The sequence below is a fragment of the Pseudophryne corroboree genome, chromosome 2 (genome assembly GCF_028390025.1).
Source record: "Pseudophryne corroboree isolate aPseCor3 chromosome 2, aPseCor3.hap2, whole genome shotgun sequence".
NCBI classification, from domain to species: Eukaryota; Metazoa; Chordata; class Amphibia; order Anura; family Myobatrachidae; genus Pseudophryne; species Pseudophryne corroboree.
The window spans coordinates 963,646,647-963,660,733 of NC_086445.1; the positions used below are offsets into that span (position 1 = coordinate 963,646,647).

At 48.0% G+C, this 14,087-nt stretch overlaps 1 long non-coding RNA gene across 1 annotated transcript in view; it reads left to right on the top strand.

Annotated features, from left to right (window-relative positions):
• Positions 1–5,015: 5,015 nt before the first annotated feature.
• Positions 5,016–14,087, top strand: part of LOC134987273 (uncharacterized) — a 109,855-nt gene continuing 100,783 nt past the window's right edge. Inside the window, exon 1 of the long non-coding RNA XR_010192968.1 lies at positions 5,016–5,219. This is a non-coding gene — a long non-coding RNA (uncharacterized LOC134987273). The remainder of the gene's footprint in view (positions 5,220–14,087) is intronic.

Below are 14,087 nucleotides of genomic sequence, written 5' to 3' on the forward strand. Positions count from 1 at the left end.
TTCATTCACTTTGCCGGGATTCAAGGGTGGTCAGTCTGTTGAAATCAGAGCACTACATTTTTTCCACCATGCTCGATCCTAGGTTTAAAGCCTATGTTGTATCTCTCTTTCCGACGGACACAAATCTGCAGAGGTGCAAAGACCTGCTGGTGAGAAAATTGTCAGCTCAAGCGGAACGTGACCCATCAGCAGCTCCTCCATAATTTTCTCCAGCAACTGGGGCTGCGAGGAAAATAACATTTCCTAGCCAACCTTCTGGCAGTGATGCAGGGCAGTCAGGAGCAAGTGTTGACATCTGGTCCGGACTGAAGGAGCTGCCAACAATTACTGACATGTCAACTGTCACTGCATATGATGCTGTCACCATTGCAAGAATGGTGGAGTATTATATCGGTGACAGAATCCAAGTAGGTATATCAGACAGTCCGTATGTATACTGGCAGGAAATAGAGGCAATTTGGAGGCCCTTGCACAAACTGGCTTTATTTTACTTAAGTTGTCCCCCTCCCCCCTCCAGTGTGTACTCCGAAAGAGTATGTAGTGCAGCCGGTAACCTTGTCAGCAATCGGCGTAGGAGGTTACTTCCACAAAATGTGGAGATGATGTTCATCAAAATTAATTATAACTTCCTCCAGGACGACCTTTACCAGCAATTGCCTCCAGAAAGTACACAGGGACCTGTGATTCGTGGATTCCAGTCGGGACGAATTAATACTCTGTGAGGATGAGGATGTAAACACGGAAAGGGGTGAGGATTCGGAGGATGAGGACGACATCTTGCCTCTGTAGAGCCAGTTTGTGCAAGGAGAGATTAATTGCTTCTTTTTTGGTGGTGGCCCATACAAACCAATAATTTCAGCCACAGTCGTGTGGCAGACCCCATCGCTGAAACGATTGGTTTGTTAAAGTGTGCATGTCCTGTTTATACAACATAAGGGTGGGTGGAAGGGACCAAGGGCAATTCCATCTTGTACCTCTTTTTTTCTTTGCATTATGTGCTCTTTGGGGCCTAATTTTTAAAACTGCCATCCTGTCTGCCACTGCAGTCCCACTCCTAGATGGGCCAGGTGTTTGTGCTATCCACTTGTGTTGCTTAGCTTAGTCATCCAGCAACTTTGGTGCAACCTTTTGGCCTAAAGCACAGCAGGCTCTTCTGTTGGTTAGCAAGCCCTGTCTCAGGTTGGTCAGAATAATCAGCAACTGGGGCCACTCAGCAGCTGAAAGATCCCATCTGGCAGCTGTGTTTACATTTATTACATGCAGGGCCATAGGAGGGAGAAAATGAGCACTCTGTATGCCAAACAAAGGTCAGGTGCCATGTGGCTTGCCCACCCCCAGTTACTGCGCTGATTTGCAGAGTGTGGAATCCTTAGCATGGCGGAGGAGTGGTGAGGGCGCTAAATGGCTTGATACTGGTGTGGGAAGGACAGTCATCTCATGCTCCTCCCTGTGTGATGTCATCCTGCTATCCCAGCATCTGATCTGCCCAATGAAGCTTTATGTATCAGGTTGCTTCCTATAAATAGCCTCTGCGACCGTCGCTGACTGTTTCACCCTGCACCAATTTTGCCATTGTGACTGATGGCGCCGTCCATGTACAGCAGCTGAAGAACCAACACTGTGTTGGTCCTTCAGCTGCTGCCCTCTCCAACGCGTGGTCTGAAGCTCATTCTCTTGCACCTGGATGCTTTTCCAAGAATCAGGTATGGTGCTTATATAGCTTACCTGCTAATAATAAAACGGAGGGAGAGAAATAGTGTTCCCGGGGGCAGTCTGACCTAAATCCTGCACTGGCCACCACTGTGCACAATGACAAAAGCCAGTACAGAAACAGTTCTAGAGACTACGGAAGCCATACTGAGAAATATAGAAAATTAAAATATTAAGTACATCATCAGATGTAGCCAGAGTTTTCATTGCCAAATAGATTTGTAGTGCATTTGAGGACTCTCGGTCACACCGCACATTTTCTAGAAATACCTGCTGCCAAGTTATCAGTAGCAAACTGTTCACATTCCTTCCTACATTTGTTATAAACACAGGGAGCATACTCCCATAGCCATACTAATGGGAACAGAGCATGTTGTACTACAGGAATTGGCATGATTCCTCCCATGAAGAGGTCTTCGCAATATGAAATCTCCATATACATCCTCCGTATGTGGCTGATTTTTAGCATATGTGAACTGTTAACCTGTAAATGAATAAACAGCTTCAGTACATCGCCAGTATAATGAATGTTCCTGTTAAAATTCCAATTAAAACCAATGTGCTCATTAAAATCTGGAGACTTATTAATTGATTTAAACAAAAAAATATACCCTATTTATATATACATGGGCAGAACTGTCCACCGTAAACCCATATTTATTTGCATATTTCTACATATTAGACAATTCATGTTTGTTTTGTCAATGACAATAAAGTTGTATCGTTTCGTTTTTTGATTTAGGCATTTGACTTGTTTTGACTCACCGTGAAGGTTCATAAAACGGGAATTATTTATAAAAATCCATGCAATATTTCATGCTCCCATTTGCCCCCTTCTTCCCCATTAGCATCAGGACCCGCCAATTCTGTCAGCTGCCCTGCAGGCATTGTTATACCTGCTATACTATCAACATGGCACTTTCTGTTTTCTGAAAATAATTTTTTTTTGTCCTAACTATACCAAGTAACAAATACCAATGATCCCAGAAGAAAAACCCTGGAGACATTTCAGTCAATTTTATCTTGTAATGGAAAAAAAAAAATTCTTCCTGATTTCGTGTATGGAAATTGATTTTCATCCTGGATCACATGTATATACGGTAACGGCATATGGCTGTATACCCTTGAGCTTACAATCGTAGGAGATGGATCTTGCCCATTGGGGTTTACAATATGATTCCTTTAGGTAGACTTATCTGCTTCTCACTTATCTGTACATTAGCAACTCAAGAACATTATCTATATTTTATACTCGAAAACCAAGGGGCTCATTTATCAACGAGCGATAAAACTCCTTGTGAATAATAACTTGTTGCATATGATAAATGGTGCCCCTGCCAATCAGCTCCCAACTGTCATCTGTTCAGCTCCTAACTGTCATGTGTTTAAAAAAATAACAGTTGGGAGCTGATTGGCTGGAGCACCATTTAGCATACGCAACGAGTTTTAGCATTCCCCTCCTACCTCTATAACTGTTATTACCCAGTTTTGATATATCATTGTTATTTCCAATTGTAAAGCGCAATGGAATTTGCTGTGCTATATAAGAAACTGTTAATAAATAAATAAATTCCCAACAAGCCACACTGCGCATGCATGGTGATTAACCACTTGCCTGGCATGGTCGCATCAGATGCGACCATGCCTGCAAGTGCTCTATCTGACCTGGTCGCACAGGATGCGACCAGTCAGATAGAGAGTGTTAGCAGCGGCAGGGAAGGGAAACTTCCCTCCGCTGCTGCTGTCAGACCCCCTGTGTCTGCCGTGCTGCCGATCACTGCTGATCAGTCAGCACGGCAGGATCCCCCCCCCCCATCCAGCGGCTGCAGACAATGGCAGCTGCTGGGGAGTGTAACTGAACTCTCCCAAGCCACCCACAGATCCCCTCTGTATACCTGCAGGCTGTCCTGGCTTACAAAGTGAAAGCCGCGATGGTCGTGATGTTCCGATGGTCGCGATGTTCCCAAACGATGTTTCAATGTTTGGGGGAAAAATATTTTTTTAACAAAAAAATCCAAAAAATATATATTTTTCCCCCATTTTTTTTCCACTAAAATCATTTGGGATAGGGTTAAATTAATGTTCTTCACCTAATTCACTCATAAAAAAAAAATGACAATTTCGGAACAGTTTTCAGCTAAATAAATCGTCAGTTAAGTGGTTAATTAGTGATGTCTGATGCATTTAGGAATTTTTTGCAAAGTGAGTGACAGGTAGTGACCGTTTGAGGGAGGTAACGGGGGTGGTTTTCTGGGCATTCCCTAGTTAGTCACTGCATATTAGCTCGCAGTTGGAATGGCCATCTCAGGAGGAGTTCAGTATGGTATGCCGGCGGTCGGGCTCCCGGCGACCAGCATACCGGCGCCGGGAGCCCGACCGCCGGCTTACGCTACGGGCACGGTGGCGCGCTATGCGCGCCACGCTATTTTATTCTCCCTCCAGGGGGGACATGGACCCCCACAAGGGAGAATAAGTGTCGGTATGCCGGCTGTCGGGATTCCGGCGCCGGTATACTGTGCGCCGGGATCCCGTCAGTCGGCATACTGAAGACCACCCCTCAGGAGAGCTGCTCTGTCTGAGACAGCATAGGGTTCCTCAGAAGTTTAATGGTCTGGTGTGCGACAATTGTTCCCGATATCATGTACTTTGTACTACAGTGGCAGATGCGAGTAACTCAGGGTTGCCTACCCTCCCGCATTTAGCGGGAGCCTCCCGCTGCCCCGCTTACCTTGCCTGCCCTCCCGGTTTTTAAAGCAGCTCCTTGTAAACCCGGACAGCGCATGCGCGAGTCCGGAAATGCGGGGGGCGGAGCTTGAACTGAAGAGGTCACAGCTGGCGGCCACCGCGGGGTTGTGGGTAGCGGTGGCCGTCCTGCTGTGCACATTGAGCCGGGCAGCCTGAGTGGAGGCAGGAGAGTAATTAATACCGCATTCAGATCGCAAATGCCGGATCCTACCCGGTAAGACAAACGTGTACTTACCGGGTGGGATCCGGCATTTGCGCTCCTCTGCTGGCTTTCCGACCCGGGTCGGTTGCCATAGCAGTGGAGGGAGCAGCAGCAGCAGGGGCGGGGGTGGAGGCGGCGCCGGGAGATGAGCATCGGAACGGCTCCCATTCACACTGCGCCTGACCCGGTAATCAACCCGGTAAGAACCCTTCTTTTTTACCGGGTTGAATTACGGGTCAGGCGACCCGCTAATTCACAATTGGACCTTTCACATCGCACACGGACCCGTTTCGACACGGCAATATGCCGTGTCGGTACCGGGGTTTTCAGTGCGATGTGAAAGGGGGTATAACAGAGCAGCTGGTCTACTGACAGCCAGTGCTCTGCTTCACTGCTGCTGGCCCCGCCCACCTCACTCAGAGTGGGCTGCGTGTAACACACAGACCAGCTTACCTCTTCCTGGTCCTGCAATCTGCATGTGGCTGCCCAGTGCTGACTCCCCCACCACACTGTCCTGGGACAGCTCCCTGCTCCTCACAGGAAAGAGCAGCAAAGCCAGCAGGTGGGTGCTGTATGTACTGGGGTTTATGGGGAAGGGGGGGATGTTTGGGCTCTGTATAATACAATGTTATATGGTACTTTGTGTAATATGGGGGGGGGGGGGGGGGGGGGGGAGGGGCTGTGTATAATGTAATGTGGTATTTGGATGTAATATGGGGTGGGGGCTGTGTGTGCTGTGCATAATGTAATATGGTAGTGGGTGTAATATGGGGGAGGGGGGCTGTGTGAAATGTGATGTGTTACTGGGTGTAATGTTGGGGGGCAACATTACACCCAGTATCCCCCCCCCCAGCATTACACCCAGCATCCCCCCCCCCCTCCCCGCCTCGGTTTTCAGTGTCCCACTGTGAAAAATCTGGACGGTGCATGCTCTAGTCTGGAAATGCCGCAGGTGGGGCCTGTATAGGATACTTCATGACGGATGCGCTATTTCGCCCGGGATGGATGCGCTCTGGGAGAGAGGGTCAATCCGGATCCTGCAAGTGTGCTGTATCCTAAATTCCATCCTCAGTGCAGGGAGCTGCTGGTGAGGGAAGGGCTGGTGTATTCGTCATTTATCCCAGGTACTTAGCGCCACCTTCCCCATCACCTTCCCTCCCTGCAGCCAGTACCTGAGCAGAACACTGGCAGCTGGCACTGCTGCTGGGCAGCTCTTACCTGTGTCAATATGTACCCTGGTCCAGCTGCTGCTTTGTTACCCACTCTGATGTTATACAGCAGCGGGCATTCTACAATCCACAAGATACAGAAGGGATGTAGTCATGTGACCGACGGTCACACAACTTCCCCCTACATCCTGCCCCCTCATAATCCCAACACCCATAGAATGGGAATAGAACCCGTGGCAGGATGCCGGCATCAGTATGCTGACCGCTGGTCATGCATACCACACCCGATATAGAATAATGATCCCCATTTTCATATAATCAAATCTTCCTGCACCCCCCCACAGGCTTACCTACCCTTCTGCTGCTCACGTTTTTTTTAATTGAGCCTCCCGCTGCCTTGCAAACCTTCCTAGCCCTCCTGGTTTTTCAGTGTCCCTCCTAGAGATGAGCGGGTTCGGTTCCTCGGAAACCGAACCCGCCCGAACTTCAGGTTTTTTTACACGGGTCCGAGCGACTCGGATCTTCCCGCCTTGCTCGGTTAACCCGAGCGCACCCGAACGTCATCATCCCGCTGTCGGATTCTCGCGAGGCTCGGATTCTATTGCGAGACTCGGATTCTATATAAGGAGCCGCGCGTCGCCGCCATTTTCACACGTGCATTGAGATTGATAGGGAGAGGACGTGGCTGGCGTCCTCTCCGTTTATAGAGAGTGAGACTAGAGTAGAGAGAGACACAGTATTATTTACTTTAGTAATTTTGGGGAGCATTAGGAGGAGTACTACTACTTGCTGAAGTGATAGTGTGACTGTATATCTGACTTGTGGGGGAGACAGTGGGGAGCAGTTAGAGTCTGAGAGCAGGAGTACATATTTTAACGTACAGTGCACACTTTTGCTGGCACTCTGCTGCCAGAGTGCCACACTGCCATTGTGACCACACTGACCACCAGTATATATTGTGATTGTCTGCTTAGGAGTACTACTTGCAAGTTGCTGATAGTGTGACCAGTGACCTGACCACCAGTTTAATTAATCACCACCAGTTTAATATATATATATATATATATATATATAATTGTATATAATATATATATAATTGTATATGTATACCACCTACCCGTGTTTTTTTTTCTCTCTAACGTCCTAAGTGGATGCTGGGGACTCCGTAAGGACCATGGGGAATAGCGGCTCCGCAGGAGACTGGGCACATCTAAAGAAAGTTTTAGGACTATCTGGTGTGCACTGGCTCCTCCCCCTATGACCCTCCTCCAAGCCTCAGTTAGATCTCTGTGCCCGAACGAGAAGGGTGCACACTAGGGGCTCTCCTGAGCTTCTTAGTGAAAGTTTTAGTTTAGGTTTTTTATTTTCAGTGAGACCTGCTGGCAACAGGCTCACTGCATCGAGGGACTAAGGGGAGAAGAAGCGAACTCACCTGCGTGCAGAGTGGATTGGGCTTCTTAGGCTACTGGACATTAGCTCCAGAGGGACGATCACAGGCCCAGCTTGGATGGGTCCCAGTGCCGCGCCGCCGGCCCCTTACAGAGCCAGAAGGCAGAAGAGGTCCGGAAAATCGGCGGCAGAAGACGTCCTGTCTTCAACAAGGTAGCGCACAGCACTGCAGCTGTGCGCCATTGCTCTCAGCACACTTCACACTCCGGTCACTGAGGGTGCAGGGCGCTGGGGGGGGCGCCCTGAGACGCAATAATAAACACCTTGGATGGCAAAAAATGCATCACATATAGCTCCTGGGCTATATGGATGCATTTAACCCCTGCCAAAATACATAAAAAAACGGGAGATAAGGCCGCCGATAAGGGGGCGGAGCCTATCTCCTCAGCACACTGGCACCATTTTCCCTCACAGCTCCGTTGGAGGGAAGCTCCCTGGCTCTCCCCTGCAGTCACTACACTACAGAAAGGGTTAAAAAAGAGAGGGGGGCACAAATTAGGCGCAGTATTAACTATACAGCAGCTATAAGGGGAAAAACACTTATATAAGGTTATCCCTGTATATATATAGCGCTCTGGTGTGTGCTGGCAAACTCTCCCTCTGTCTCCCCAAAGGGCTAGTGGGGTCCTGTCCTCTATCAGAGCATTCCCTGTGTGTGTGCTGTATGTCGGTACTTTTGTGTCGACATGTATGAGGAGAAAAATGATGTGGAGACGGAGCAGATTGCCTGTAATAGTGATGTCACCCCCTAGGGGGTCGACACCTGAGTGGATGAACTGTTGGAAGAAATTACGTGACAGTGTCAGCTCTGTATAAAAGACAGTGGTTGACATGAGACAGCCGGCTACTCAGCTTGTGCCTGTCCAGACGTCTCATAGGCCGTCAGGGGCTCTAAAGCGCCCGTTACCTCAGATGGCAGATATAGACGCCGACACGGATACTGACTCCAGTGTCGACGGTGAAGAGACAAATGTGACTTCCAGTAGGGCCACACGTTACATGATTGAGGCAATGAAAAATGTTTTACACATTTCTGATAATACGAGTACCACCAAAAAGGGGTATTATGTTCGGTGAGGAAAAACTACCTGTAGTTTTCCTGAATCTGAGAAATTAAATGAGGTGTGTGATGATGCGTGGGTTTCCCCCGATAACAACTGATAATTTCTAAAATGTTATTGGCATTATATCCTTTCCCGCCAGAGGTTAGGGTGCGTTGGGAAACACCCCCTAGGGTGGATAAAGCGCTCACACGCTTGTAAGGGCTCTATCCTCTCCTGAGATGGCCGCCCTTAAGGATCCTGCTGATAGAAAGCAGGAGGGTATCCTAAAATGTATTTACACACATACTGGTGTTATACTGCGACCAGCAATCGCCTCAGCCTGGATGTGCAGTGCTGGGTTGGCGTGGTCGGATTCCCTGACTGAAAATATTGATACCCTAGATAGGGACAGTATATTTTTGCCTATAGAGCATTTGAAGGATGCATTTCTATATATGCGTGATGCACAGCGGAATATTTGCCGACTGGCATCAAGTCTAAGTGCGTTGTCCATTTCTACCAGTAGAGGGTTATGGACACGTCAGTGGTCAGGTGATGCGTATTCCAAACGGCATTTGGAAGTATTGCCTTATTAAGGGGAGGAGTTATTTGGGGTCGGTCTTTCAGACCTGGTGGCCACGGCAACAGCTGGGAAATCCACGTTTGTACCCCAGGTCGCCTCTCAACATGAGAAGACGCCGTATTATCAGGCGCAGTCTTTTCGTGGATAAGCGGGCAAAAGGTTCCTCATTTCTGCCCCGTGACAGAGGGAGAGGAAAAAGGCTGCAGAAATCAGCCAGTTCCCAGGAACAGAAACCCTCTCCCGCCTCTGCCAAGCCCTCAGTATACGCTGGGGCTTTACAAGCAGAATCAGGCACGGTGGGGGGCCTGTCTCAATGAATTTCAGCGCGCAGTGGGCTCACTCGCAAGTAGACCCCTGGATCCTTCAGGTGATATCTCAGGGGTACAAATTAGAATTCGAGACGTCTCCCCCTCGCCGTTTCCTAAAGTCGGCTTTACCGATGTCTCCTTCTGACAGGGAGACAGTTTTGGAAGCCATTCACAAGCTGTATTCCCAGCAGGTGATAATCAAGATACCCCTCCTGCAACAGGGAACGGGGTATTATTCCACACTGTTGTGGTACCGAAGCCGGACGGCTCGGTGAGACCGATTCTAAATCTAAAATCTTTGAACACTTACATACAGAGGTTCAAATTCAAGATTGAGTCACTCAGAGCAGTGATTGCGAACCTGGAAGAAGGGGACTACATGATGTCTCGGGACATCAAGGATGCTTACCTTCATGTCAAAATTTACCCTTCTCACCAAGGGTACCTCAGGTTTATGGTACAGAACTGTCACTATCAGTTCAGACGCTGCCGTATGGATGGTCCACGGCACCCCGGGTCTTTACCAAGGTAATGGCCGAAATGATGATATTCCTTCAAAGGAAGGGAATTTTAGTTATCCCTTACTTGGACAATTCCCTGATAAGGGTAAGATCCAGGGAACAGTTGGAGGTCGGTGTAGCACTATCTCAGGTAGTGTTGCTGCAGCACGGTTGGATTCTCAATATTCCAAAATCGCAGCTGGTTCCGACGACTTGTCTTCTGTTCCTAGGGATGATCCTGGACACAGTCCAGAAAAAGGTGTTTCTCCCGGAGGAGAAAGCCAGGGAGTTATCCGAGCTAGTCAGGAACCTCCTAAAACCGAGCCAAGTCTCAGTGCATCAATGCACAAGGGTTCTGGGTAAAATGGTGGCTTCCTACGAAGCAATCCCATTCGGCAGATTCCACGCAAGAACTTTCCAGTGGGACCTGCTGGACAAATGGTCCGGGTCGCATCTTCAGATGCATCAGCGGATAACCCTGTCACCAAGGACAAGGGGTCCCTCCTGTGGTGGTTGCAGAGTGCTCATCTTCTAGAGGGCCGCAGATTCGGCATTCAGGACTGGGTCCTGGTAACCACGGATGCCAGCCTGCGAGGCTGGGGAGCAGTCACACGGGGAAGGAATATCCAGGACTTATGGTCAAGCCTGGAGACATCACTTCACATAAATATCCTGAAGCTAAGGGACATTTACAATGCTCTAAGCTTAGCAAGACCTCTGCTTCCAGGTCAGCCGGTGTTGATCCAGTTGGACAACATCACGGCAGTCACCCACGTAAACAGACAGGGTGGCACAAGAAGCAGGAGGGCAATGGCAGAAGCTGCAAGGATTCTTCGCTGGGCGGAAAATCATGTGATAGCACTGTCAGCAGTATTCATTCCGGGAGTGGACAACTGGGAAGCAGACTTCCTCAGCACGACCTCCACCCGGGAGAGTGGGGACTTCACCCAGAAGTCTTCCACATGATTATAAACCGTTGGAAAAAACTCGACAGGTATTGCGCCAGGTCCAGGGACCCTCAGGCAATAGCTGTAGACGCTCTGGTAACACCGTGGGTGTACCAGTCAGGGTATGTGTTCCCTCCTCTGCCTCTCATACCCAAGGTACTGAGATTGATAAGATGGAGAGGAGTAAGCACTATATTCGTGGCTCCGGATTGGCCAAGAAGGACTTGGTAACCGGAACTTCAAGAGATGCTCACGGAGGATCCGTGGCCTCTACCTCTAAGAAGGGACCTGCTCCAGCAAGGACCCTGTCTGTTCCAAGACTTACCGCGGCTGCGTTTGATGGCATGGCGGTTGAACGCCGGATCCTGAAGGAAAAAAGGCATTCCGGATGAAGTCATCCCTATCCTGATCAAAGCCAGGAAGGATGTAACCGCAAAAACATTATCACCGCAATTGGCGAAAATATGTTGCGTGGTGCGAGGCCAGTAAGGCCCGACGGTGGAAATTCAACTGGGTCGATTCCTACATTTCCTGCAAACAGGAGTGTCTATGGGCCTGAAATTGGGGTCCATTAAGGTTCAAATTTCGGCCCTGTCAATTTTCTTCCAAAAAGAACTAGCTTCAGTCCCTGATGTTCAGACGTTTGTAAAAGGGGTACTGCATATACAGCCTCCTTTTGTGCCTCCAGTGGCACTTTGGGATCTCAATGTAGTTTTGGGTTCCAAAAGTCACATTGGTTTGAACCACTTAAATCTGTGGAGTTAAAATATCTCACATGGAAAGTGGTCATGCTGTTGGCCCTGGCCTGGGCCAGGCGCGTGTCAGAATTGGCGGCTTTATCCTGAAATAGCCCTTATCTGATGTTCCATTCGGACAGGGCGGAATTGAGGACTCGTCCTCAGTTTCTCCCTAAGGTGGTTTTCAGCGTTTCACCTGAACCAACCTATTTGTGGTGCCTGCGGCTACTAGGGACTTGGAGGACTCCAAGTTGCTAGACGTTGTCAGGGCCCTGAAAATATATGTTTCCAGGAGGGCTGGAGTCAGGAAATCTGATTTGATGTTTATCCTGTATGCACCCAACAAGCTGGGTGCTCCTGCTTCTAAGCAGACTATTGCTCGTTGGATTTGTAGTACAATTCAGCTTGCACATTCTGTGGCAGGCCTGCCACAGCCAAAAATCTGTAAATGCCCACTCCACAAGGAAGGTGGGCTCATCTTGGGCGGCTGCCCGAGGGGTCTCGGCTTTACAACTTTGCCGAGCAGCTACTTGGTCAGGAGCAAATACGTTTGTAAAATTTTACAAAATTGATATCCTGGCTGAGGAGGACCTGGAGTTCTCTCATTTGGTGCTGCAGAGTCATCCGCACTCTCCCGCCCGTTTGGGAGCTTTGGTATAATCCCCATGGTCCTTACGGAGTCCCCAGCATCCACTTAGGACGTTAGAGAAAATAAGAATTTACTTACCGATAATTCTATTTCTCATAGTCCGTAGTGGATGCTGGGCGCCCATCCCAAGTGCGGATTGTCTGCAATACTTGTACATAGTTATTGTTACAAAAATCGGGTTATTATTGTTGTGAGCCATCTTTCAGAGGCTCCTCTGTTATCATGCTGTTAACTGGGTTCAGATCACAGGTTATACGGTGTGATTGGTGTGGCTGGTATGAGTCTTACCCGGGATTCAAAATCCTTCCTTATTGTGTACGCTCGTCCGGGCACAGTATCCTAACTGAGGCTTGGAGGAGGGTCATAGGGGGAGGAGCCAGTGCACACCAGATAGTCCTAAAGCTTTCTTTAGATGTGCCCAGTCTCCTGCGGAGCCGCTATTCCCCATGGTCCTTACGGAGTCCCCAGCATCCACTACGGACTATGAGAAATAGAATTATCGGTAAGTAAATTCTTATTTTTTTCTTTCTTCTTGATACATACTACTATAGTAGCTTACTGTAGCAGTCTGCGGTGCTGCTGAGCTGACAGTGTCCAGCAGGTCCGTCATCAGTCATTACATAATAAATATATATACCTGTCCGGCTGCAGTACTAGTGATATTATATATATATATATTAATTTCATCTCATTATCATCCAGTCTATATTAGCAGCAGACACAGTACGGTAGTCCACGGCTGTAGCTACCTCTGTGTCGGCAGTCGCTGGTCCATCCATAATTGTATACCACCTACCCGTGGTTTTTTTTCTATCTTCTTGATACTAGTAGCTTACTTTAGGAGTCTGCAGTGCTGACAGACAGTGTCCAGCAGGTCCGTCATTACATAATATATACCTGTCCGGCTGCAGTACTAGTGTGATATATATATATATTTTAATTTTATCTCATTATCATCCAGTCTATATTAGCAGCAGACACAGTACGGTAGTCCACGGCTGTAGCTACCTCTGTGTCGGCAGTCGCTGGTCCATCCATAATTGTATACCACCTACCCGTGGTTTTTTTTTCTATCTTCTTGATACTAGTAGCTTACTTTAGGAGTCTGCAGTGCTGACAGACAGTGTCCAGCAGGTCCGTCATTACATAATATATACCTGTCCGGCTGCAGTACTAGTGTGATATATATATATATTTTAATTTTATCTAATTATCATCCAGTCTATATTAGCAGCAGACACAGTACGGTAGTCCACGGCTGTAGCTACCTCTGTGTCGGCAGTCGCTGGTCCATCCATAATTGTATACCACCTACCCGTGTTTTTTTTTTTTTCTTTCTTCTTGATACATACTACTATAGTAGCTTACTGTAGCAGTCTGCGGTGCTGCTGAGCTGACAGTGTCCAGCAGGTCCGTCATTAGTCATTACATAATAAATATATATACCTGTCCGGCTGCAGTACTAGTGATATTATATATATATATATTAATTTCATCTCATTATCATCCAGTCTATATTAGCAGCAGACACAGTACGGTAGTCCACGGCTGTAGCTACCTCTGTGTCGGCAGTCGCTGGTCCATCCATAATTGTATACCACCTACCCGTGGGTTTTTTTTTTCTCTTTCTTCTTGATACATACTACTATAGTAGCTTACTGTAGCAGTCTGCGGTGCTGCTGAGCTGACAGTGTCCAGCAGGTCCGTCATCAGTCATTACATAATAAATATATATACCTGTCCGGCTGCAGTACTAGTGATATTATATATATATATATATATATATATATATATTAATTTCATCATATTATCAACCAGTCTATATTAGCAGCAGACACAGTACGGTAGTCCACGGCTGTAGCTACCTCTGTGTCGGCAGTCGCTGGTCCATCCATAATTGTATACCACCTACCCGTGTTTTTTTTTTTCTCTTTCTTCTTGATACATACTACTATAGTAGCTTACTGTAGCAGTCTGCGGTGCTGCTGAGCTGACAGTGTCCAGCAGGTCCGTCATCAGTCATTACATAATAAATATATATACCT